General features: G+C 34.7%; 1 long non-coding RNA gene across 1 annotated transcript in view; it reads right to left on the bottom strand.

Annotated features, from left to right (window-relative positions):
• The window catches only part of LOC140692020 (uncharacterized), an 89341-nt gene that overhangs the window by 31211 nt on the left and 32085 nt on the right, over positions 1 to 26045 (bottom strand). The window contains exon 2 of the long non-coding RNA XR_012067618.1: positions 12526 to 12569. This is a non-coding gene — a long non-coding RNA (uncharacterized lncRNA). The remainder of the gene's footprint in view (positions 1 to 12525; positions 12570 to 26045) is intronic.

Below are 26045 nucleotides of genomic sequence, written 5' to 3'. Positions count from 1 at the left end.
TCCTCTCAATTGATACGATGTGATAGAAGCAGAGAGCTTAAAGAAAAAACATTCAACTATATCACAACTGTAAAGCAAAATAAACACATTCAACTATGTTACTTTTTTGACCTGATCTAAATGCATCATTGTAACAAATTTATTATATTCACAGTTATATTAGTCCAAGGGTCAAAAGCACTGACTGGCTAATTTAGGTTATCCTTTCATTTATCTTAAGAGGCCTTAAGGAAGACTTGGGGAAAGATTTTGTGAAAAAGGAACTGAAGTCATAAAGAAATAGTCAGATAGTTTCAGGCTTTTAAATAATATATAGAAATTGAAATTCTCCCAAAGAATGATTCTTTGCGTTCCTTTGGCTTTGCAATTCTGTACAGTTAAGCAAACTTTACACAATGTTTCTATTTTTAAAAACTACAAATAAAAGTTCAAGAAAGTCAATTAATATTACATGAAGTATAATCTAGTTTTAATCCAATTTCTTACATAATAAAAGGTTGCACAATAAAGTGAGGGTCAAATAATTCCTCTGAAAATACCTACTCAAGAATCTACTGCAATCAAATCCACAAAATAGAATAGTACTTTCTAATATCTAGGAAAATATAAAACTAACAATATAACAAATTTCATCCAACTGTTTAACTTTGATTAAAATTAGTTTATTGAATTTTGTATCTATTTCTGAAAGCCTTAGCAATATGCTTGGTTTATTCTTCTTGAAATCTGAGAGAAATAAAATTCCTTATACCAATTGGTAAAGAAGCAGAAAATCTCTGAGGAAATGAATCATGACATGCATCTAAGACTTCTTATTTTTAGATTTTTTAAATTTATTTATTTATTTATTTATCTATTTATTTATTTAATAGAATTTACCTGCTGGACATCTCGTTTTCAGGTTTTATATTCTACTACTAAAACAATCAGTATTTATATAGCATAATCTCATAAGCATTGCCTCAATTTTCTAAGCCACATATGGAACATTCAAAATAATTAATAAATATTAGAAAGTATTGATACTTTTTATATTTTCATTTGTTAATAAATATTTTTTCCCTTCTGAATACTTACTGTGAGCACAAAAATATCTCAATGAAAACTACATTTGTTTCTTAAATCCCTTCTGTTTTGTGGGAGAAATTTTAGTCATGTATTTCTAAACTGATGACAGCCTTCCTAAACTATATTTCATAGTAAAGCCTATATTTATGTTGCAGTTTCTTATGGTCAGAGCCACATACTTTATAAAAGCAAATAATAAACTTTACTATGCATACTCAAGAGCATAGTTAGGTTATTCTATCTCTGATAGAGAGACAAGCTCAATAACCTTACTTGTCTGACTTCTTGCAAATGCATTTCAGTTTCTCCTTTCCACATTTTGTCTTTTCCATGACGAAAAGGCATGAGGAATGATCTTGTTTGAGACTCATTTTCGTTTATAGTCCACTGTGGCTTTCAGTGACTGACTGTTCTTCATTTATTCTGTTTTTTTTTTCTTTTGGTTTGTTTATACACAAGTGTACTTTTTGAAATGATGTTATTTTAGCACCATGGCACTTTGTTAAGCCATTTCATTTCTTTAGAATTCAGGTGGCTCTGGGGTGGTGGGACTTCTCCAGAGTGATATAGAACTAATCAATGAACTAATTTTTATTTGAAATATCTGTAAATGTCATAATGCTAGTCAAGATAATATAGGTCAAAAGCAAAAATAGTCTACTGGACTTAAAATAGAAAAATCATATCCTTCGTTTCATTCTGTGTTATAATACTACAATTAATAAGCATTGTAAGTCACAATATTGATGTAGCATCGACAGTAGCTAATTTTCATTAAGCACTTGTTCTGTACGAGGTAAAAATCAAGCTCATCATATAAATATCTCATCGATCTTCAAGCAATCTTATGAAGTAGGTACTATTACTATGTTTATTTTGAAGATAGGGAAACTAGTACAGTGATAAGAGAAGGAGCTCTGGAATCACACTGCCTAGATTTGAGCATCTATCCCCTTTGTAGCCTGTGGATAAGTAATTTAATCTTTCTAAACCTTGCTTTCTTCATTTCTTTGGAAGGGCATATAGTCCAGATCAGCTTCAGCAACAGGGGCTTTGTATTAGAAGATTTTTGGACTTAAGGTTGGAACAGTGACCTGGGAGAGAATTTTGGAAAGCTCTGTATACTCAGCTAAAGATTTTGAATTTTATTTCATAGGCAGTGGAGAATGACATACTTTAAAAATTTTTTTTGCCAATTATTTTACATAGAAAGATGCATTTTCAGTTCAATTTATGACTCAGTCTTAAATGTGTAATTGAAGTCTTCATGTTTTTACAACTTTTAAGTAGATGATGTCACATTTGTTTTTAATGTTCTAGACCTGCACTGCCCAATAAATAGCAATTAGCCATATATGACTATTTACATTTAAGCAATTAAAATTAAGTTACATTTAAAAATTGGTTCCTCCACAAGGATGGTTCAACATATGCAAATCAATTAATGTGATAGCACCACACCAACAAAATAAAGGACGAAAACCACATGATCATCTCAATAGATGCAGAAAAAAATTTGATAAAATTCAATACCTATTTATGATAAAAACTCTTACCAAAGTGGGTATAGAGGGAACACATCTCAACATAATAAAAGCTATTTATGACAAACCCACAGCCAGCATAGTACTCAATGGTGAAAACCTGAAAGCCTTCTGACTAAAATCTGGAATAAGCCAAGGATGTCCACTCTCACCACTTCTATTCAACATAGTTTTGGAAGTCCCAGCCACAGCAATCAGGCAAGGAAAGGAAATAAAAGGGATTCAAATTGGAAGAGAAGAGGTCAAATTATAACTATATGGGGATGATATGATACTATATATAGAAAATCCTAAAAGCATCACACAAAAACTACAATAGCTGATAAAAGAATTTGGCAAGGTAGCAGGACACAAGATTAACATACAAAAATCAGCTGCATTTCTTTACACTAACAGTGAAATAGCAGGAAAAGAGAGTAAATAAACAACCACTTTTAAAACTGTATCCAAAACAGTAAAATACTTAGGAATAAATATGACCAAGGAGGTGAAAGAATTATACATGGGGAACTACAAAACACTGATTAAGAAAATTAAAGATGACTTAAGGAAATGGAAAGACATCCCATGCTCTTGGATTGGAAGAATCAATATTGTTAAAATAGCCATACTGCCCAAAGCAATCTACAGATCTAATGCAGTCCCTATCAAACTACCCAGGAGATTTTTCACAGAACTAGAACAAATAATCCTCAAATTTATATGGAATTACAAAAGACTCAGAATTGCCAAAGCAATACTGAAGAAAAAGAATGAAGCTGGAGGAATAACCCTCCCAGACTTCAGACAATACTACAAAGCTACAGTAATCAAAACAGTGTGGTATTGGCATAAAAACAGACATATGGATCAATGGAGCAGAATAGAGAGCACAGAAATCAACCCACAGGCCTGTAGTCAATCTTCAGCAAAAGAGGCAAGAATATACAATGGAGAAAAGAGAGTCTCTTCACCAAGTGGTGTTGGGAAAACTGGACAACAGCATATGAATCAATGAAGTTAGAACACTCCCTCACTCCATACACAAAAATAAACTCAAAATGGCTTAAAGACTTAAACATAAGACAAGACACTATAAACCTCCTAGAAGAAAACATAGGCAAAACATTCTCTGACATAAATCTTAGAAATGTTCTCCTATGGCAGTCTACCCAGGCAATATATATAAAAAAAAGCAAAAATAAACAAATGGGACCTAATTAAACTTATAAGCTTTTGCCCAGCAAAAGAAACCATAAGTAAAACAAAATGACAACCTACGGAATGGGAGAAAATATTTGCAAGTGATACAACTGACAAAGGTTTAATTTCCAGAGTATATACACAGCTCATACAACTTAATAACAGAACAAACAAACAAACAAAAATAAACCCAATCCAAAAATGGGCAGAAGACCTAAACAAGTAATTCTCCAATGAAGACGTACAAATGGCCAGTAGGCACATGAAAAAATGCTCAATATTGCTAATTATCAGAGAAATGCAAATCAAAACTACAATGAGGTATCACCTCAAACCAGTCAGAATGGCCATCATTCAAAAGTCCATGAACAGTAAATGCTGGAGAGGGTGTGGAGAAAAGGGAACCTTTCTCCACTGTTGGTGGGAATGTAGTTTGGTGCAGCCATTATGGAAAACAGTATGGAGATTCCTCAAAAAACTGCAAATAGACTTACCATACAAACCAGTAATTCCAATCCTAGGCATATATCCAGAGGGAACTCTAATTCAGAAAGATACATGCACCCCAATGTTCACAGCAGCACTGTTTACAATAACCAAGACAAGGAAGCAACCTAAATGTCCATCAACTGATGACTGGATAAAGAAGCTGTGGTATATTTATTTAATGGAATATTACTCAGCTACAAAAAAGAATAAAATAATGCCATTTGCAGCAACATGGATTGAACTGGAGATCATCATTCCAAGTGAAGTAAGTCAGAAAGAGAAAAAAAAATACCATATGATATCACTCATATTTGTAATCTTAAAAAAAAAGAAGAAAAAAGAGGACACTAATAAACTCACCTATAAAACAGAAACAGATTCACAGACATAATAAACAATCATATGGTTACCAGGAGAAAGTGGGTGGGAAGGGATAAAATTGGGAGTTTGAGATTTGCAAATGTTAACCACTATATATAAAAATAGATTAAAAACAAGTTTCTTCTGTATAGCACAGGGAACTATATTCAATATGTTGTAATAACCTTTCATGAAAAAGAATATGAAAATAAATAAATGTATAGATATGCATGATTGGGACATTAGCTGTACACCAGAAATTGATACACTGTAAATGACTATACTTCAATTTAAAAAAAATTGCTTCCTCAGTCACACTAGCCACACTTTAAGTGTTCAATAGCCACCTGTGTCTAGTGGTTACTAGATTGCATTGGTCAGCACAGATCTAGTACTTCTATATTAATACCAAAATTTCCATTGGACAGCACAGCTCTAAACCATATCACTGTGTTTGTTGAGACTCATCCCAATCCCTTCACCTCCAGGATATTATGCAATTATTCCTTCATATCCTCAGACAGGTGCCTCATGTTACAGCCTATCTATTAGGAGTGCCTGTAATATGTTTCCTTTCCTGTTCTGATTCCCCTCAGCCAATGTCTCTCTACCTTAAAGCTTTCTGGAAAGGATTCTCCACTGCTACTACAGTGTCCATGTCAGAGTGTTGCCTCCCAGTACTCCCAAAGCACCATTCTTTCCATAAACTGTTAAAGCACTTTCCCATTTGTCTGCACCCAGGAAGTTATTTTTCCCACTTGCATCTCCCTTTAAAAAACCAAGCTACATAATCCTACATAATCTCAAACTTAGACAGCAATTTGCATGACCAGTTGGAATACTCAAGATCAAATTCAGATTACCAGGACTTTACGGTCTCTCTAAAGGCATTTGCAAGAGCACCTACTTCATATTTAAATAATTAAAAGGGCCACTTGGATGCTTCCTAAACAGAAGAAACCATCTTCCCTGAAGATAATTTGAAGCTGCTGATACTCGTAGGTAAAACAGATGTATAGTAACTTTGAAAATGCCTCCTTTTTTCTCATTCATATTTCAAAATCTTAAGATGAATTTACAGAGTGTAGCAAAACCAACAAAATGTTCATCAGTATAATTTTATGTTATGTTACAATCTGAGGTCATACTAATCTCAGTAGTTTCCAGGTATTATAAATGATAAATAGCTATAGATAAAATATACTTGCATCAGCTATTTCTTTACAACATGTTGAATTAAATAGCAATTCAAGTAATACATTTGGATTTACTATATTTGAGCAATCTGCATCATAAAACCCCTTACTCCGTCCTCTTTCCACAAATTGGAGGTAACACTCTAGAAGAATCGCTAATGAAATCTATTCAAACTAAAAGACAATGATATAAGATGATACTTTGGAACACTGGAAATGAAGTAATAGCAATAGAAACGTAAATATGAGAGTAAATGTAATGGACTATTCTTGGAACTTAATGGTTTCCTAAGGATAACAATTTTGGTCCTGTGTTCAGAAATCTGGGGCTTTATTTATCCCTACTCTGCCACATACTTCTGCAACAGCACCTACTTCCAGAGCCAAGCAGCAGAGGACAAGGGGGTGGGTGAAGCAGAATATTTTAAGAGAATGCCTTCTCCCTCTTAGTTTTGGCTACTGTAGGCTCCCACTGGGTGTTTGGTGCCACCACCATGAGATTGCTGAGGGTTCGGTCAAGATAATTGAAAGAAATAACACAAATAGAAATTTATCACACTCTGACTGTTGGGTGTTCTCTTTCCTCCTCCTTGAGCAAGAAATAGTAGGCTTCTCCTGGTGAAGAACTGTAAAGTTGAAATGTCACTAACTGGGAATAATGGTAATTGTATGCATTGTCCTATTACTCTTCAATTTCTAGTTATTTTGACTAATATAGCAAAGTGCTACATATATTTATGAAAAATGTTTAAACTCAAGATGTATTTACATGAGGTTTACTTATAAAGCAATATCTACTTAAATTCATATACATTTTTCCAGCCCTTTGTCAACGTATTGAATGCTTCAGCTTTAGTGTTTGTTTTGTTTTCTTTTGTTTTGTTTGCTTTTGCTTGTTTTCATTCTTTGCATGGGGAAAACTTTAGTTGTATTAGAATGAATAATGGAAAGAACAATCGAGTGAGTTCTAGTTTCAATTTTATCTCCAGCTCTGTGACCTTGAAGAAACAATTTAATCTGTTTTATCAGGTAAAAATAATGAGGTGGATGAGATAATTAATAAGGTTCCTTAGAGTGCTAATACTTTGACTTCTTCATCTGTGCAGTGGACATTATACTTTGCTCCAGCATTCTGCTAGTCCCCTGCCCACGACTGCTGGAAGTACTGCTGCCTGACATCTTTACCCAGGAATGGATTTCATCTGAAGAGAATCTAGCCACATGAGGTCATGCCCTTGCATCCAGTGACTTGTAGATAGGGGATATAAATGTCCATCATCTTCATCCAAACTCAGAACAATTATGAAGAACCATCCCAGTTTCACAGAGCACTATGAGGTTGACTGAGATCTTTGTTCTGAGGGCAAATTTTTGTAGCCCAACTTCCCCCTTTTTTTAATGAGGTATAACTGACATATATAGTATTACATTAGTTTCAGGCATACAACATAATGATTTGATATTTCTATATCTTACAAAATGATCACCACAATAAATCTAATTAACACCCATCACCTCTGCCTGATCTCATTTTCTTCCTTTCACTTGACAGGTGTTAATTCTGGAAGGACTCTCTAATAAAATTCCAGCATGCTAATCTTTGTCTCAGAGTCTGCTTGCCAAGGAGGCCAGCCTTCAACAAGCTGGAAGTAATATTTTCCTCCTCTGGGGATTTTATTTTTACCTTTGTCTTGGTACTTGCATTCTATAGTGTATTATACTTATTGCACTTGTATTTTTGTGCAGGTTTTTCTTTCCTAATTTGCAACTTTTTGAAATCAAGGGCAATGCATCTCATAAAAATCTTTCATAGCAGCCAGTCTTCATTCATTATTTGGTTGGTTAGGTAAACGCATAAATGAAGTGATACTGAAATAGTCATAATTTTTTCTGCTTGATCTCCTTAGAATAATCAATAATTAGTTTTTATAAATTTTTCTGTTTATTTTAGAGGTTGTGCCTTTCCTATCCCCATGAATTTAGAGTTGCATTCATAATTTTTATGTGGTTCTCTTACTTTTGTGGCATCTTTACAATCACGTGATACTTAGGGTTTTATTGTTGGCTATGGAGGGATTAAATACTGTGATCTCATGATGGGTTTTCTAATTGGTTTTTCAACACTAAATTAGAAAAATGTAATCCTTTTACAACAAATGAAGAAAAATGTATGATATATCAAGGAGTTAAGGGCAAGTTTCTTTGCTTTCTATTATATTTGTTAAGTCAGTTGGTGATTTTTATTATTTTTTTGTATTCTGTTTTCATTTTTAATCATGTATGGTTGGAATAGAAGTTCATTTGACTATTACAAAGTGATAAAACTATTCTTAAAAGTGAAATCCATAGGTATAATCAGTTGCTATTCATTTGAAAGTCATAGATAAGAATGTCATATCATTTGTAATCATGCAGTCAATTTCATTCTTTGTCTCGGCTTTATTTCTAAAGAGGGTTCCATTTAGTGGGAGTTTTTAGAATAATGAAAGAGACCAATCAAGTACTATATAGCATTCATATTGTATTAGCCCTTTTCCAAAGCTTTCCCTTCTGTTTTCCAAATTATATTCCTGTAATTCGTGAACTTACAAGCTCTCAGCGATTTGAATTTCATGTTCAATCTCAGATGCTTTTTCAGTAAATCGTGCCATTATTCAGTATTTCCCTCTTTCAAAGGAAAAGAAAAGCCTCCACATTGAAGAAGATCCATTCAAACCATTTCATTTTCACATCGCTGAAACTCTTCATATCCTTAGAATATCATTTATGGAATTTTAGTTTCAAATAAAAAATAGCAACCTCTATCTTGCAGACAATTATTTGAGGAAACAGCATAGAACATGAGCATTTCTACATTGCCACGCCAAGAGTGACAGGCCAAAAATCACCTTAAGCATCTGTTGCCATCAGGTGCATCTGTCAATATTGGTAGGAAACTCATCACCTATTTTGCCACTGTCGAAGTTACCTCAGCCATAGTTTACATTGACCTCTTCCACTCTCCCCACAAACAGTCCCAAGAAGACACTTCCAAGGGAATATAATATACAAAAGACACAGATGTTCTATGGATTCAGCTATAAGAATTTATCCAAGGTGATTTCTAAGACATCTTGAGTGAAAAGAAAAGAAAGTATCAGAAAAAAAAATATTAATGGTATGATTGTATTAAAAAACAAACTAAAAAAAGTATGAATATAGATGTGCAATTATAGGACAGAATGTACATGTTCTACAAGAAAATATTATCATTGGTTATCTTGGGGGGATACTTGGGGTAAGAGGAAATCATGAAGCTTTTCTTTATATGTGGCTGTGTGGTTTTAATTATTAAACGGAGTATGCATGGCTTATGTAGCAAAAAAAAAAAGTAAAGTATTTAAAGGGCAAGTAGTAAATATTATCCTGTTTTAGCATCCATTTGCTTTTATTCTCTTCTCAAAACAAAACTATTTTCCTTTTCTTGGATATTAAAAATGGACTGCCCATCTGAAGCATTTTTACTTATCTAGAATAATATCTCATTTTTCATGCAAACAAGCTTCCTATGTGTCTTCTTTGTTTCAAAACATTCATTACAGTGAATCTGTTCATGAAGTCTCACAGTCATCTCAATGACAACAATAACCTCTCAGCACTTAAGTGCAAGACAGGGTGGGCAAGGATCCAAGTAAGAAAGATCTATTACCAAATCCATCAATTAGGCCCTGCTTGAATCCTTTCTATCAACGTAAATCATTTATTGTTTGAACATGTTCTATTACAGTCAGCAATGACTTTTAGTGAATGACAATCTGTTTGAATCTCACAGGTATGTTAAAATTTCACAATTTGCATTTCTCAGTAAAGCCTTAGTCAATATTTTCACAAACCAATACCTATTATCAATATACGATATGTCTTACATAGGCTAATGCATATCATTTCTTAATAGTAGTATTTTACCAGAAATTTTGATTAGTTGATTACTTGTGGTATCTTCTGAGATTATTTTCACCTTAACTTAGTTTCATATATAACCCATGTCTGCTTCCCTGTAGCGAATATTTCTAGGTATATTTTTGAGTCTTTGTCATTTGTGGTTTTGTGTGTGTGGGTGTTTCTTTATGGCTGTGTGTTTTGTGCCTTCCTCATTGGACTGCAAACTTCCCAAAAGATTACATCAGATTTTCTATGGCAATGCCTTATATTTTCTTTTTTTATTGAAGTATTGTCAGTTACAATGTGTCAGTTTCTGGTGTATAGCATAATGTCCCAATCATGCATATATAGGTATATTTATTTCCATATTTCATTAAGTCTTTCCAAAACCTGGTTGAACTACTCCATAAAAGGTGTGAAAACAGAACATCAGAATTAGGAATGTGGCATGGGGAGGTGTTAAGGTAGCGGTACAGAGGAGAAAGAAAATGTGTTTTTCATTTTTTAATACCAAGTTAGGAAAACAAAATGGAGATCTCATTGCTAGAATTTTTTTTAGTCAAATATATTTTCTTGCTTGTTAATTATACTTTGTGTGTTAGCTCCTTCTCGGTATATTAAGATAGATTTTGAATATATGGAAAAATAAATCCTAATTCATTCTTCATACTCTTTACTATGACAAGCAACAAGCAAAATTTAAGACAGGTACTTTCTGCTTAATACATTATGATAAAAGATGATATGTTCCTGTCCTGAAATTGAACCTCTGGCTATTGTATGCAAACAATTTGACAGATATGCCAGAATGAAACTGTATCAAGGCGAAAGAAAATTATCTTTCTCTATTTTAACCTCAGGCAGGGACCAACCTTAGGTAGTTAGAATGATTTTCACAGGAATGATCTTAGAAAAATGTAGAAAAGGCCATCTTTATTTTTGAGTGTTTCTCTAACAAAACTTAACTAAAGTGCCTGAGATGTGGAACATCTTATCCAGAAAGAACTCTCTCTTCAGGTCTAATGAATTTAAGATGGAAACATGAATCACTCGCCTCTGAACCACTCATTGGAAGAGGGACCTAAGGGATTTGGTTCAAAACCCCCAGGAAGATCATCCAATGAGAATAAGACAAGAATAGATCAAAATTCTTTGACTCCCAGTGCTCTTCCCATACTACCGAGTTGCAGAAAAATTAGAAATATGACTTGGCTCTTTACCTTTTGGTCCCATGTTAAAAATTCAGTTTATACCCTGAATCCCACTGTATATTTAATGAGATTAACTCTTATTAATTTTCTACATTCATTGTATGCCATACAGTGGAGCCACTAGGTTAAGAGTTGGCATATGAACAATCTAGAATTTGACAATTTTACATCATTTTGTTATCCCAAAGAGACAATTTACCTCTAAGAAATAACTTACAAATTTATTTTCAAACAACTGGTTCTCCCAAAAGTGAAAAAAAAAAAAAAATCAGGCCCATAGCCACAGAAGTTATTCAGCAAATACTTTTGAATGTAATGTTAAATTCTGTGGTTTATACCTGTCACTAACTATAGAGATACACTTGCTTTGAGATGATTATGTCTTAAAATCTAACCTTGAAGGAGCTACTTGCTTCAGACTTTTTATTCCAAGTTTGAAGAGTAAGATCAATTTCTTACTCTGAAATGAGCATGTTGGTGGGGATGGTGGCAAAGACAGTTCTTATATGTTACTAAGAGGTAACTACAGCATTCTGCTTTGAAACATCTACCATCTGGAGTACGTTTTGTGTTTTTATTTCTGACCCCTACCTACAGTGTTGTAGTATTCTAAAAATAATTTAAAATTTCCCTAATGCATGCACTTTAGTGTTCTTTCCCATATTTAAAACAACATCTTATATGTCACATTTACAGCCATTATAAACGAGGCCAATGTGACAGACTGATCAGCATTTCATAACAGGAAAACATTTAAGTGAACAGAAAATGTAGATGCCAGATATAAAAAGAAAATTGGGTTCCATGTTACTCATGACCTTAGAAAAGAAATTTATATATTATGTCCATATAGATACATGGAGACACAAAAATAGCTTTTAGGCAATTATGAATAGGTCAGGAGGAATTTGTCAGCTTTTGTCTAAGAAAACCTATTTCTTCATTGTTAAAGTGTAGTGTATTTTTTCATTTTCCAAAGTTTTGCATAGTGTATTTGATGTATGTTTTATATATTGACAGAGACTTATAAGCTGTTGGTGTTATCTGATGATTTGTCAGCAAAACTGCCACTGACCTCAACAATATAGCAAGAGCCGCTACATATTCTTCTTTAGAATATGATACACAGAAGGACAAAATAGGGCAGCGTATAATTTCATATTTATTACCCCCTCAGGTACAGTAGGTCACAATGCATACAGAACATTTGACTGGGGTTGGATACCTCAGAGTACCTAAGGGAAAATTATACTACTCAGTTCTCCATCTGCCAATGTTGCAAGGAGAAAGTCTAAAATACTGGGTTTAGTTGGGAGTGTGTGTGTGTGTGTGTGTAGGCATATTATTGCATATCTCAAATAAGGTTTATTATTAAAATAAAATTAGTAATTTTGAAGCCTCATAATTGTATGAAGTGTAAAAAACTCAACTAGAAAAGCAGTTTAAGTATTCATTAAATTTTATAATTTTCAAAAGACTTAATGTATCATTTAAAATATTAAAATGCATAGAGAGATCAGCCAAGATGGTAGAGTAGGAAGGTCATAAGCTTACCTGCTGTCACAGGCACACCAAAATTACAACGATTTGAGAAACACCTATTGATGAAAAAGAACAGAACCTATCAGAAAAGTCTTCTACAACTAAAGACATAAAGAAGAAACCACAATGAGATGGGCAGCAGGGGCAGAGTTACAGTATAGTCAGAACCCATACACCAAACTGGGCAACCCACAAATGGGAGAATAATTACAATTGCAAAGGTTCTCCTCAAGAGGAAAGGGGTCTGAGCCCCACTTTGGGCCACCCAGCATGAGGGTCCTGCACCATGAATACGAACACCTAGAACATTTGGCTTTGAAAGCCACCCAGGTTTAATTTTGGGAGAGCCAGAGGGCTGTGAGAAATAGAGATTGTACTCTTAAAGGGCACATACAAAATCCTACATGCTCTAGGACCCTGGGCAGAAGCAGTAATTTAAAGGAGATTGGGTCAGACCTACTTACTGATCCTGGAGAATCTCTTAGAGAGGCAGGAGGCAACTGAAGCTTACTCTGGGGACATAGAAACTGGTGACAGACATTTCTGGAAGCTTGTTCTACTATGTGGACTCTGGTGCTGGCAAGCACCATTTTAGAATCTTCCCTCCAGCTTATTAGCCTCAAAACCCAGCCCCGCCCATGCCCACAGGCACCAGTACTGGGATGTCTCAGGCCAAGCCACTAACAGGGCAGGGACACAGTCCCACAAACCAGAAGACAGGCTGTCTTAAGACTACCTGAGCCCGTAGCTGCCCCTTGACATGGCCCTGCCTACCAGAGGGCCCAGGAGCAGGTTCTACACACAAGTGTGCAGGCACTAGATGTGGAATGCCCAAGGCACTGCAGCCAGAGACCCTGAGACACAGCTCCAACCAACCGTGTGCAGGCACCAGTCTTAGAATCCCAGGACTTACCCACCAGCTAGTCTTCTCTAGCCTTGCAATAAGCTTCACCTATCAGCAGGAAGACACCAATCAAGGAAAATTACAGCCCTATAACCTACAACACACTCACTAGCAGGCCATCTCCAGCAGTGAGACCTGCAGGGCCCTGGCCCCACCCACCAGCAAGCCTCCTTCAGCCTAAGAACCAACCTCACTCACCAGCAGGCAGGCACCAACCACAGGAAAACCACAACCCTACAGCCTACAGATCCAAACTATTCACCAACAGGCCAGGTCTAGCCATGGGAACACTGGAGTCCAGCCCTCCCCATCAGCAGGCCAATAAGCTTCAGGAGACTCTGGACCCTGCAGCCAACTGTGTCAGGAACCAGCCATAACCATCTGCAGTCTGACACCAGCTCTGGGACCCCTGGGCTCTGCAGTGAGATCTCAGGACCAGGCTGTGCCCACCAGTTGGCTGGCACTAGCCCTAGCACCTGGTTTCACCCACCAGTGGGTGGGCACCAGCCCCAGAATCTCCTGGACCCTGACTCTGCCCACCAAGAGCCAGCACTAACCCAGGAGACCCATTGGGGTTCTAAAGCCAGACACCTCATGACCTAGTCCAGCCAAGCAGTAGCTAGCAGCATCCACACAAGGGAGGATTTGGCAACTAACCAGACTGGGAGCCAGACAAGCCTACCAGACAACCCACAAAAGTCAGCCCACCACGAGAGAATGACTCAAGCACCCAACCTAGAAGATACTCTTAGAACATATAGGCCTTGTGATGAGAGGGGAATGCACTTCTGGGACATAAAAGGTGTCTCCTATAAAAGGCCAATTCCCCAAAGTCAGGAAACATGACCCACTTACTAGATAAACAGGAATAAAAAGAGCAAATTAGGTGAAATAAGGTGACAGAAGAACATGTTTGAAATGAAGGAACAAGATAAAACCTCAGAAGAGTAACTAAGTGAAGTGGAGACAGCCAATTTACCCAAGAAAGAGTTCAAAGTAGTGACTGTAAAGATTCTCAAAGAACTTGGGAGAAAAACCACTGAACAGAGGGAGAAGTTAGAAGTTTTTAACAAAGGGTTAGAAAATATAAAGAACAATAAAACAAACTTAAAAGTATTCAATAACAAATAAAAAATGCACTAGAAAGAATCAACAGTAGACTAAATGAAGCAGAGGAATGGATCTGCGAGCTGGAAGAAAAGAAGTAGAAATCACTGCCACTGAACAGACAGAAAGAAGAAAAAATGCGGGAAGTTTAAGAGAGATCTTGAACAACATCAAGCATATTAACATTCACATTATAGGGTTACCAGAAGGAGAAAAGATAGAGAAAGGAGCAGAGACAATATTTGAAGACATAATAGCTGAAAACTTTCCTAACCTGGGAAATGAAACAGACATCCAAATCCAGGAAGCTCAGAGAGTTCCAATCACAATCAACCAAAAGAAGAACACAAAAAAAACACACTGTAATTAAAATGGCAAAAATTAAAGATAAAGAGAGAATATTAAAATCAGCAAAGGAAAATCAAGAAGTTTCTTACAAGGGAACTCCCATATGGCAATCAGCTGACCTTTCAGCAAAACTCTGTAGGCCAGAAGGGAGTGGCACAATATATTTAAAGTGATAAAAAAAGAAAAACTTACCAGCAAGAATACTCTACCAGACAAGGCACTCATTCAGATTTGAGATCAAAAGTTTTACAGACAAGCAAAAGCTAAGAGTTCAGCATCACCAAACCAGCTTTACAACAAATGTTAAAGGGACTTCTCTAAGCAAAAAAGAAAATGCCACAACTAGAAACATGAACATTTTGAAAGGAAAAAGCTCATTGGTAAAGGCAAACATACAGTAAAGGTAGTAAATCAACCATGTACGAAGCTAGTAGGAAGGTTAAAAAACAAAAGTAGTAAAATCATCTGTATCCACAATAAACAGTTAAGAGATATACAAAACAATTAGATGTAAAATATGATGTCAAAGTAAGTAATTGTGAGGAGAGGAGAGTAAAAATGCAGGACAGTTCAAATGTGTTAGAGATGAAGAGATCAGCAACTTAAAATAGTCATATATATATATATATATATATATATATATATATATATATATATATATACATATATATATATTTATATATTTCTACATATAAACTTCATGGTAACCACAAACCAAAATCCATAATACATACACACACAAAAGACAGTAAGGAATCCAAACATAACGCTAAAGATAGTCACCAAATCACAAGGGAGGTGAACCGAAAAAGAAGAAAGGAACAGAAAAGAACTACAAAAATAACAAAATAGCAATAAGTACATTCATACCAATAATGATTTACTTATTTTTTACTATAGTACAGTCAGTTTACAATGTGTCAATTTCTGGTTTACAGTACAATGCTTCAGTCATACATATACATACACATATTCATTTTCATATTCTTTTTCATTACAGGTTACTATAAGATATTAAATACAGTTTCCTGTGTTATACAGAAGAAACTTATGTTTTATCTATTTTATATATAATACTTAGTGTCTGCAAATCTTGAACTCCCAATTTATCCCTCCCCTCTGGTGACTATGTTTGTTTTCTATGTCTGTGAGTCTATTTCTGTTTTATAAATAAGTTCATTTGAGTCTTTTTTTCTTTTTAGATTCCACATATGAGTGATACCATATGGTATTTTTCTTTCTCTTTCTGTCTTACTTCACTTGGAATGATGATCTCCAGATCCACCCTTGTTGCTGCAAAATGGCATTATTTTATTCTTTTTTATGGATAAGTAGTATTCCATTGTATAAATATACCACAGCTTCTTTATCCAGTCATCTGCCAATGGACTTTTAGGTTGTTTCCACATCTTGGCTATTGTAAACAGTGCTGCTATGAACATTACAGTGCATGTATCTTTCTGAATTAGAGTTCCCTCTGGATATATGCCCAGGAGTGGGATTGCTGGATCATATAATAAGTCCATTTTGGGTTTTTTGAGGAAGCTCCATACTGTTTTCCATAACGGCTGCACCAAACTACATTCCCACCAGCAGTGTAGGATGGTTCCCTTTTCTCCACACCCTTCTGAGAATTTATCATTTGTGGACTTTTGAATGATGGTCATTCTGACTGGTATGAGGTGATACCTCATTGTAGTTTTGATTTGCATTTCTCTTTTACTTAGCAATATTGAGCATTTTTTCATGTGCCTATTGGCCATTTGTATGTCTTCATTGGAGAATTGTTTAGGTCTTCTGCCCATTTTTGGACTGAGTTATTTGGTTTTTTGTTATTAAGTTGTATGAGCTGTTTATATATTCTGGAAATTAAGCCCTTGTCAGTTGCATCATTTGCAAATATTTTTTCCTATTCTGTAGGTTGTCTTTTTGTTTTGCTTAGCCAGACTCATCAAAAACAAAACAGAGAAGCTAAATCAATAAAATCAGAAATGAAAACAGGGAGGTTACAACTGACGTCACAGAAATAAAAGACTCAGAAGAGATTGCTACAAACAACTCTAGGCCAATAAAATGAACAGCCTAGCAGAAATGGAAAAATTCTTAGAATTGTACAATCTTCCAAGATTATACCAGGAGGAAATAGAAAATATAAACAGACCAATAAGCAGCAATGAAATTGAATTAGTAATTAAAAAAAAGAAACCTCCAACAAACAAAAGTACAGGACCTGAGAGTTTCACATATGTATTCTATACTACATTTAGAGAATAGTCAACACCTATCCTTCTCAAATTATTCCCAAAAGATTGTAGAGAAAGGATTGCTTCCAAACTCATTCTATGAAGCCAGCATCACCCTGATACCAAAACAAGACAAACATATTACAGAAAAGAAAATTACAGGCCAATATCACTGATGAACACAGATGTAAAAATCCTTAACAAAACATTAGCAAACTGAATTCAACAATACTTTAAAAAGAATATACACCATGATCAAGTGAGATTTATCCCAGTGATGCAAGGATAATTCAATACCCACAAATGAATCAATGTGACACACCACATTAACAATTTGAAGAATACAAAACATATTATCATCTCAGTAGATGAAGGAAAAGCTTGTAACAAAATTTAACATCCATTTTTGATAAAAACTCTCCAAAAAGTAGGTATAGAGGGAACATGCCTCAATATAATAAAGTCCATAACTGACAATCCCACAGGTAACATCATATTTCACAGTGAAAAGCTGAAAGCATTTCCTTTCAGATCAGGAACAAGGCAAGGATGCCCATTCTCACCACTTTTATTCAACATAATATTGGAACTTCTAGCCAGAGTTGTCAGATAAGAAAAAGAAATAAAAGGAATCCAAATTGAAAAGGAAGAAGTAAAATGGTCACTGTTCATTGATAATGTGATACTATACGTTGGAAATCCCAAAGACACAACCAAAAAACTACAAGAGCTCAACTATGAATTTGGTGAAGTTTCAGGACACAAAATTAAGATACAGAAATATGTTATATTTCTATAAACTAACAATGAACTGTCAAAAAGAGAAATTAAGGAACTATCCCATTTACAATAGCATCAGAAAGAATAAAATGCTAGGAATAAATTCACCTAAGGAGGTAAAAGACCTGTACTTGGAAAATTATGAGACACTAATGAAAGACACTGAAAATGACACAGATGGAAAGATATACATTGTGAATGGACTAGAAGAATTAATATTGTTAAAATGACCATAACACCCATGGCAATCTACAGATTCAATGTAATCTCTATTAAAACACCAATAGTATTTTTAACAGAGGTAGGACAAATAATTTTAAACTTTGTATGGAAACACAAAGACTGTGGATAACCAAAACAATCCTGAAAAAGAACACAGCTGGAGGTATCATACTTCCTAACTTCAGACTATACTACAAGGGTAAAGTAATCAAACGGTATGGTACTGGCACAAAAACAGACACATAGATCAATGCAGTAAAGTAGATAGCTCAGAAATAAACCCATGTGCTTAAGGTCAATTAATTTATGACAAAGGAGGCAAGAATATAAAATGGAGAAAAGATACTATCTCCAATAAGTGGTTCTGGGAAAACTGGCTACATGTAAAAGAAAGAAATTAAAATATTTTCTCACACTATATATAAAAATAAACTCAAAACAGATTTAAGACCTAAGCATAAGACCTGAAACCATAAAGCTTCCAGAAGAAAACATAGATGGGACACTCTATGACATAAGTCATAGAAATATTTTTGGGATTTGTTTCCTAAGGCAAAGGAAACAAAAGCAAAAATAAGCAAATGGTACCTAATTAAACTTAAAAGCTTTTGCACAGCAAAGGAAATCATTGTCATGAAAAGGCAACCTACTGAATGGGAGAAATTATATGCAAATGATATGGCTAATAATAAGTTAATATCCAAAATATATAAACAGGTCATACAACACAATGTCAAAAAACAAACAAATAAACAAACCAAAAAAAACCTATTAAAACATAGGCAGAGGACCTGAACAGATATTTTTCCAAATAAGACATAAAGATGGTCAACAGGCACACTAAAAAAATGCTAAACATTGCTAATTATCAGAGAAACGCAAATTCAAACCACAATGAGATATCACCTCATACCTGTCAGAATGGCTACTTTCAAAAAGGATACAAATAACACATGTTGGTGAGGATGTAAATTGGTGCAGCCAGCCACTGTGGAAAACAGTATGGAGGTTTTTCAAAAAACTAAAAGTAGAACTACCATATGACCCAGCAATGCCACTCCTGGCTATATATCTGAAGAAAAGAAAAACATTAATTCAAAAAAATATATGTACCCCAATGTTTACAGCACCATTATTTACAATAGCCAGGGTATGGAAGCAACCTGAGTGTCTATCAACAAAAAAATGAATAAAGATGTGAGATATATATACACACACACACACACACATATATATATACATACTACTCAGCCATAAAAAATGAAATTTTGCCATTTGCCACAACAAGGGTGGACATGGAAAGTATTATGCATAGTGAAATAAGTCATTCAGAGAAAGACAAATACTATATGTTATTATTTGTATGTGGAATCTTAAAAAAAAAAACTAATGAATATAGCAATAAAAAAGAAAGAGACTCACAGATACAGAAAACAAACTAGTGCTTACCAATGGGGAAAAACTCTTGAAGAATTATTATCCAAAAACAAATATCTAGATCTCATCACATAAGCACTAAATCAGTTACTACTGAATTGGAGAAGCACTATAAGGCCTTTTACTGTCACAGTAAGGAGACATGTTTACAGCCCTTAAAATGCTTTTTTTTTTTTTCCCTGAGAAGTGCTAGTATTTCTGCTCCAGAGGTTAGTTATTGAAATTAAAAATCACCTACTCTTCCTAATTTTAAAGTGGTCACTATGAGCTTAAGTCACCAGTCTTTATAAAAGTCTGTTTGCAATGCACTATAATATTCATATTGTGTATATGTACAATTTACCTGTACAAAAAACCAGTTTAACAAAACCAGAAAAGTCATATCAGAAAAGGTGCCCAGGAAAAGCCAAAATCAAATTCTACAATTTCATTAATCTCTTCTTTTCTTGGTCTATCGTTCAAAAGCAGCATTTCTCTGTAGTGAATACAGTTAATACACCTGGAATTGTTCAATATATAAAGAGACTATCGGTCTTTTCACATAGTGAATTATTTGAGACTTGGTTTGCAAGAATAGCACTGTAGTTACTGAGGTCCTTGGAACAATATAAAGTGCTTTATTTAAGAGAGTAAGTAATGTGCTTGACAATGGACTAGTGCCTCGACAGGAAATAAAACAACCTGAAAAATAAGTGGTATTTGGGGGTAGTGTTACCCTCTTAGATGACCCACATTCATATAATTTACTTTCTATTTATATTCAACAAACCTGATTCCATTCAGGTTCAAATTTCTGTATGTCTTCCTATTGAAATTCAGCTCTTCATGCATTTTGACCTTTTCAAGAAAGCCAGTTTCATAGTGAATTGTGGGCATTAGGAAGGTAAACACATTCAGTGCTTGTTATTCAATGGGTTTGGATTTAGAAAGTCATTGTCAATAGGTTAATCCTTCTGTACAGACAGTCTCTTTGGCTAAGAGGCATCTTAAACAAATAAAGGTTTTACCAAAATGCTAATTTTTGAGTATTTCTGTCAACTGTCAAAGAATAAATCTCAGCAGGGACCTTAAAATTGGTTAATTCTAGTTTATATTCACTTCCCATCAGCAGAATTTCAAAAAGAATTTTAGTGTACATAAGTCTAGTCAGACATTATTTGTAACCCAGCTCAAAAAATCATTAGAACTTTTGACTTTCATTCAGTCACCTACTTTTATGCATTTGTCTTTAATGAATAAAGGAGCTACCTACTTTGAGGGCATATTCAGGGATCAGGGATCACCAAGATAAAACAAAATCATAATGCTGCCATTAATTTGGAATTCACAAGTTTTTCTGTGTGACGTGTGACTGGCAAACAAGAAAACCAAATGTGGACTTAGGTAAGGAGTGATTTTATTCAAAAAGATTCTTGCAATGCGGCAGAGAGACTTGCAATATGGAGAATGCTCTGGTCATAAGATCTGCAAATTTCTCAAAGGTCAGGCAGAAAAAGACTTCCCGTTTACAGGGAGAAGAAAATAAGGCTAGAAAGAATCAAGACCCATAACTGACCAGGGAATGTCTTTCTTGTGTTCAGACAATTTTCAGAAGAGGTCCTTAAGGAGACAGGTAATGGTTAATTTTATGCATTAACTCAGCTGGGCCACAGTGCCCAGAAATGTGGTCAAACATTATTCTTGCTGTTTCTGTTAGGGCGGTTTTAGATGAGATTAATTTAAATTGGTGGACTTTGAGTAAAGCAGATTGTCTTCCACAATGTGTAATGGGCCTTATCCAATAAGTTGAAGGCCTAATTGCAACAAAGACTGACCTCCTCCAAGAAAGGGAATTCTGCCAGCAGACCACCTTTGGTCTTGAACTGCAAAACTGGCTCTTTTCGGGTCTCGAGACTGTTACCCAACCCTGCACATTTTAATGTCAATGGTCTAAACACACTAGTTAAAAAATGATTGCCAGACTGGATTTTAAAAAGCAGGATTTAAATAAATATTATCTAGAAGAAACCTCCCTTTATATACGAAGACATAAATACACAAATATACCATAGAAACATTAACCAAAAGAAAATGAGAGTAGCAATGTTTATATTTGACAAAGTAGGCCTCACAACAAGAAATATTATGAAGGAATAAAGAGAGTCATCACTTAAGGATAAAGAGAGCAATTCTCCAAAAAGATATAATGATCCTAAATGATCCTAAATATGTATGTGCCTAACAATGGAGCTTCAAAATACATAAAGCAAAAACTGATAGAACTGAAATAAAGAGTAGAAAAAAATCATAATTATAGTTGGAGACTTCAACATTCTTTTCTCAGTAATTGATAGGAAAGATACATAGAAAACTAGTAACGATATAGAAGAACCAAATCATAATACCAACAAACCTGATCAAATTGATATATATCAAAAATTAAACCAAAAAAAAAATAACAGCAAAATCCACATTACTTTCCAGCATATGGAAAATTCATTATGATGAACCTTATTTGGGGCAATAAAATAAACATTAACACATTTAAAACAATAGAAATCATTTAGTATTTTGTTTTCAGGTTACAAGAAGAACCAGAAGTCAGTAACAAATATATCCTGGAAATACTCAAATATTGGGAAAGTAAATAACATGTCTAAATAACCTAACAGTCAAAAAGTAAATATCAAAGAAAATTTAAATTTTTTTTCAGTTAAATGAAAATAAGATACAATATGCCAAAATTTCTTCATTACTGCTCAAGTAGTGCTTAGAGGACAATTTATAGCAATTAGGTGCTTATATTACAAGAGAAGAAAGATCTCAAATAGGTAGTCTAAGCTTCCAGCATAATAAATTATAAAAAAAAAAGAGTGATACTATTTCTACACAATCTCTTCAGAATATAGGAGGGAGCACACCCCAAATCATTTTGTAAGGTCAGCAATACCCTAACACAAAAATAAGAAAATTGAATTGAAGGGAGAAAAAACCCAAACTTCCAGGCCTATACCTCTTATTAACATAGATGCACACATCTTCCACAAAGTATTAGTAAATTGAGTCCAGTAATATAAAACAAAATAATGCATCATAATGAAGTGGTGTTTGTCCCAAAATGCAAGATTGTTTCAACATTCAGAAATCAATGTAATTCATCATATTATCACACGATCATCTCAATAAAAGCACTAAACAAAATACTACAGCAGCCATACTTTATAAAAATTCTCAAGACAAGTAGAAATAAGTATAAACTTTAAAAATTTTGATAAAAGATAATATGCAAAAAACACTCACGTATTTTCATCAATGCTCATTCTCAGTATTTCACTTCTAACCTTTCTGGTCACCAAGTGTGTGGGATTTTTTTTTAAGTCAAGCAATTCGCCAACTCTCCAGCAGACACAAGCTGTGTTCCCTACAATTTAACTCAATTCTGACACTATTTATCTGGAGATAGCATCAAATCTCACAGGTTAAGGTCTCATTCTCACAAGATTTTCTCCACTTCAGATGCCAGTTGCAAGTGCATATTATCACCTCTTCTTCTGACCAACTTTACTAGATTTCTAGATTACAAAAGTTACTAAAGGATACAAATGAACAGCCAGATGAAGAGATAAAGGAGGTGTGGTCTAGTAGCATCCTGAGCACAGAGCTCTTTCCCCAGGGAGTGTGGGGTATATGGGGAAGAATGTGTTCTTGTTCACCAACCTGAAAGCTCTCCAAACTCTGTCCATTCTATGGAGGATTCATTACCTAGGCATGATTTGTTAAATCATTAGCCATTGGTAAGTAATTCCACATCTAGCCCTCAGACACTCCCTGGAGGTTGGAAGTTGGAGCTGAAACTTCCAAACCCCTAACCGCAAGGTTGGTTTCTCTGGCATCCAGCCCCCATCTTAGCAGCTTTCCAAGTCATCTCATTGACTTAAAAGCTGGGGTGGTTGAAAGAGGCTTGTTATTCATAAAAGACACCTATATCTCTCTTAGGAAATTCCACGAGTATTAGGAGCTCTGTGCCAGAATGCAGAGGAAGACTAAATATATATTTATTATAAATCACAATATCACAAAAGGTGATTACAAAAAGCCTACACACAGCATACTACTCAATGGTGAAAGAGTAACTGTTTTCTTACCAAGACTGGGAAAACAAAGATTTCCCTCCACCTCAACTATTCAGGATTGTAGAAATCCTAGCAAGTGCAATAAGGCTAAAGAAAGGAAGAAAGAAAGAACAGAGAAATTAGAAAGAAATGTAACTTTGTGCTGATAGCATGATATCCTACATGGAAAAAAATCTCAAAGAATCTACCAAAAACTTTTCTAGAACTGGGAGGTTACAGGATACAAAGTCAATATACAAAAATCAACTGTATTACTTTAAACTAACGGGGAACATTTGGAATTAGAATTTTTTTTTAAAGTACAACTTACAGTAGCACCAAAAAGTTAAGTTTTTATATATCTTAGCTATATATCTAACAAAATCTTATCCAGTCCTAAGAATAGGATATGAATGCTTAAAATTACAAACAATGAATAAAAACATCAAAGAAGGCCTAAATGAATAGAATACATTCGATGTTCATGTTTTGTGACTCAATATTGTTTATGTGTGAATTCTTGCCAACTTGATCTACAGATACAATGTAATCCCAATCAAAATCCCAGAAGGAGTTTGCTAGATTTTAATAAGCTAGTTCTAAAATCTATACAGAAATGAAAAGAAACAGAATAGCCAAAACAGTTTGGAGGACTCATACTATTCGATTTCAAAATGTACTAAAATATATATACAGATATATATATACACACACACACACACACACACACACAGTAACAAAGGCACTGTGATACTGGGAAAAGGATAAGCATACAAATCAATGGAAGTGAATAGGGAGCCCAGAAATAGACACACAGAAATACAGTCCAAAGGCAATTCAGTGACAATCATTTCAATAAACTGGATATCCACATGCATAAAAAGAACACTGACTTTAAGTTTAAACCCACACTTTAAACAAAAAATTAACCCAGTGGATCACAGACCTCATGAAAAATGTAAAACTAAAAAACTTACAGAAAAAATCAAAGGAGAAAGTTTTGTGAGCTTATGTTAGGTAAATTTTGCTTTGACATGACACCAAAAGCGCAGCCCATAATAGAAAAAAAGTTGTGACTTATACAAATTAAAATTTTTTGTTCCATGAAATACTTTGAATAAGAAAATGAGAAGACAAGTCACAGACCAAGAAGTACTTGCAAATCATACATCTGACAAATAACTTTAATCCAAAATATTTAAAGAACTCTCAAATCTCAATAATATGAAAATAAACAGCCCAATTAAAGACATGCAGACACACACAAAAACACATTTACTCCTCAGAAAATTCTCAAATTCGCAGAAACGTTCGTTCCCTATTTTCCAAAGAGAAAGAAAGCCCCATGGTTGACAGTGTTTGTTGCCGTTTGTACCCACTGTTTGCGTCTTGTGTTCTATAACGGAGAGGGATCTTACTCTTTTCCTGGCTTTCCCACAGTGGCTGTTGTTCTCCTCCCCCAGGCCTTTGCAATGAGGAGTGCTTTTTCAGGACTCTTGCTATTCTAACCCACTTAGGTTCAAGGAAGAATAACCTTCAACTGAGTGCACATTCCCCTTACCTGTGTAGCCTTAAAAGGTTCTATATTCTTTTGCTAACTCAGACTTGGCTTTTACCAGTTTGCTAGCAATTTTAGCTGAAATCTTCTTACAGGTGTCTGTCTGCCCCTAGCAAGAAAAAGAACTTGTGTCCCATCTACTCTTGAAAATGTCTTAGTTTCTTAGATTGTGGATTAATTGGTTGCCCTGTGACCTCAGTTTTGTGATGGGATCAAGAAATTTTGAATTTCCAGTTTGTTCATTTTTTTGTTGGTATTATAAGGGTGTAAGTGATGCTCTCTCCAGGTTTTCATATCCCAAATGGAGACCAGAAGTTTCATACAGATGTCAAATATACTTTTTGTATGTAACATCTTCCATTTATTAAATGCTAGGTATCATGCAAGGTACTTTATACATGTTATGATGTCACTTCAACCACATAGCCCATAAATTAGGACCTATCCCCATTTTACAGATGAGTCTATGAGGCTGAGGAAAATTATATTAGTTTGTTCTCGGTGATAGACACAGTAAATAGAAGAGCCTAAAATCACACCAATTTCTGTTTGGTTCAAGTCCACTTTTTATTTATCCTCCTTACTATATTATATTGCTTCTCTTCAGGAGTTCAGAGAATTTAATATCCAATCTCCTCTATTGCTACTTGGTAAGAAATCTAACATTGCTTAGAAATGGCAGGAGGCACAAGGTGGATGCAGAGAGCTAAGAAAGGACTCATCTGTGCCGGCAGTGCTGACTCTAGGGGGTCTGGAGTAGGAGTTTGACTTCTGACAGCTTTCTCTAGGTGAGCTGGCAGCTATAGGTCTTTGCAAATAGGAACTTTGCAACATAAAATTGA

This window comes from Vicugna pacos, chromosome X (genome assembly GCF_048564905.1).
Source record: "Vicugna pacos chromosome X, VicPac4, whole genome shotgun sequence".
Classification (NCBI taxonomy): Eukaryota; Metazoa; Chordata; class Mammalia; order Artiodactyla; family Camelidae; genus Vicugna; species Vicugna pacos.
This window is presented reverse-complemented; position numbering and strand designations above follow the sequence as displayed.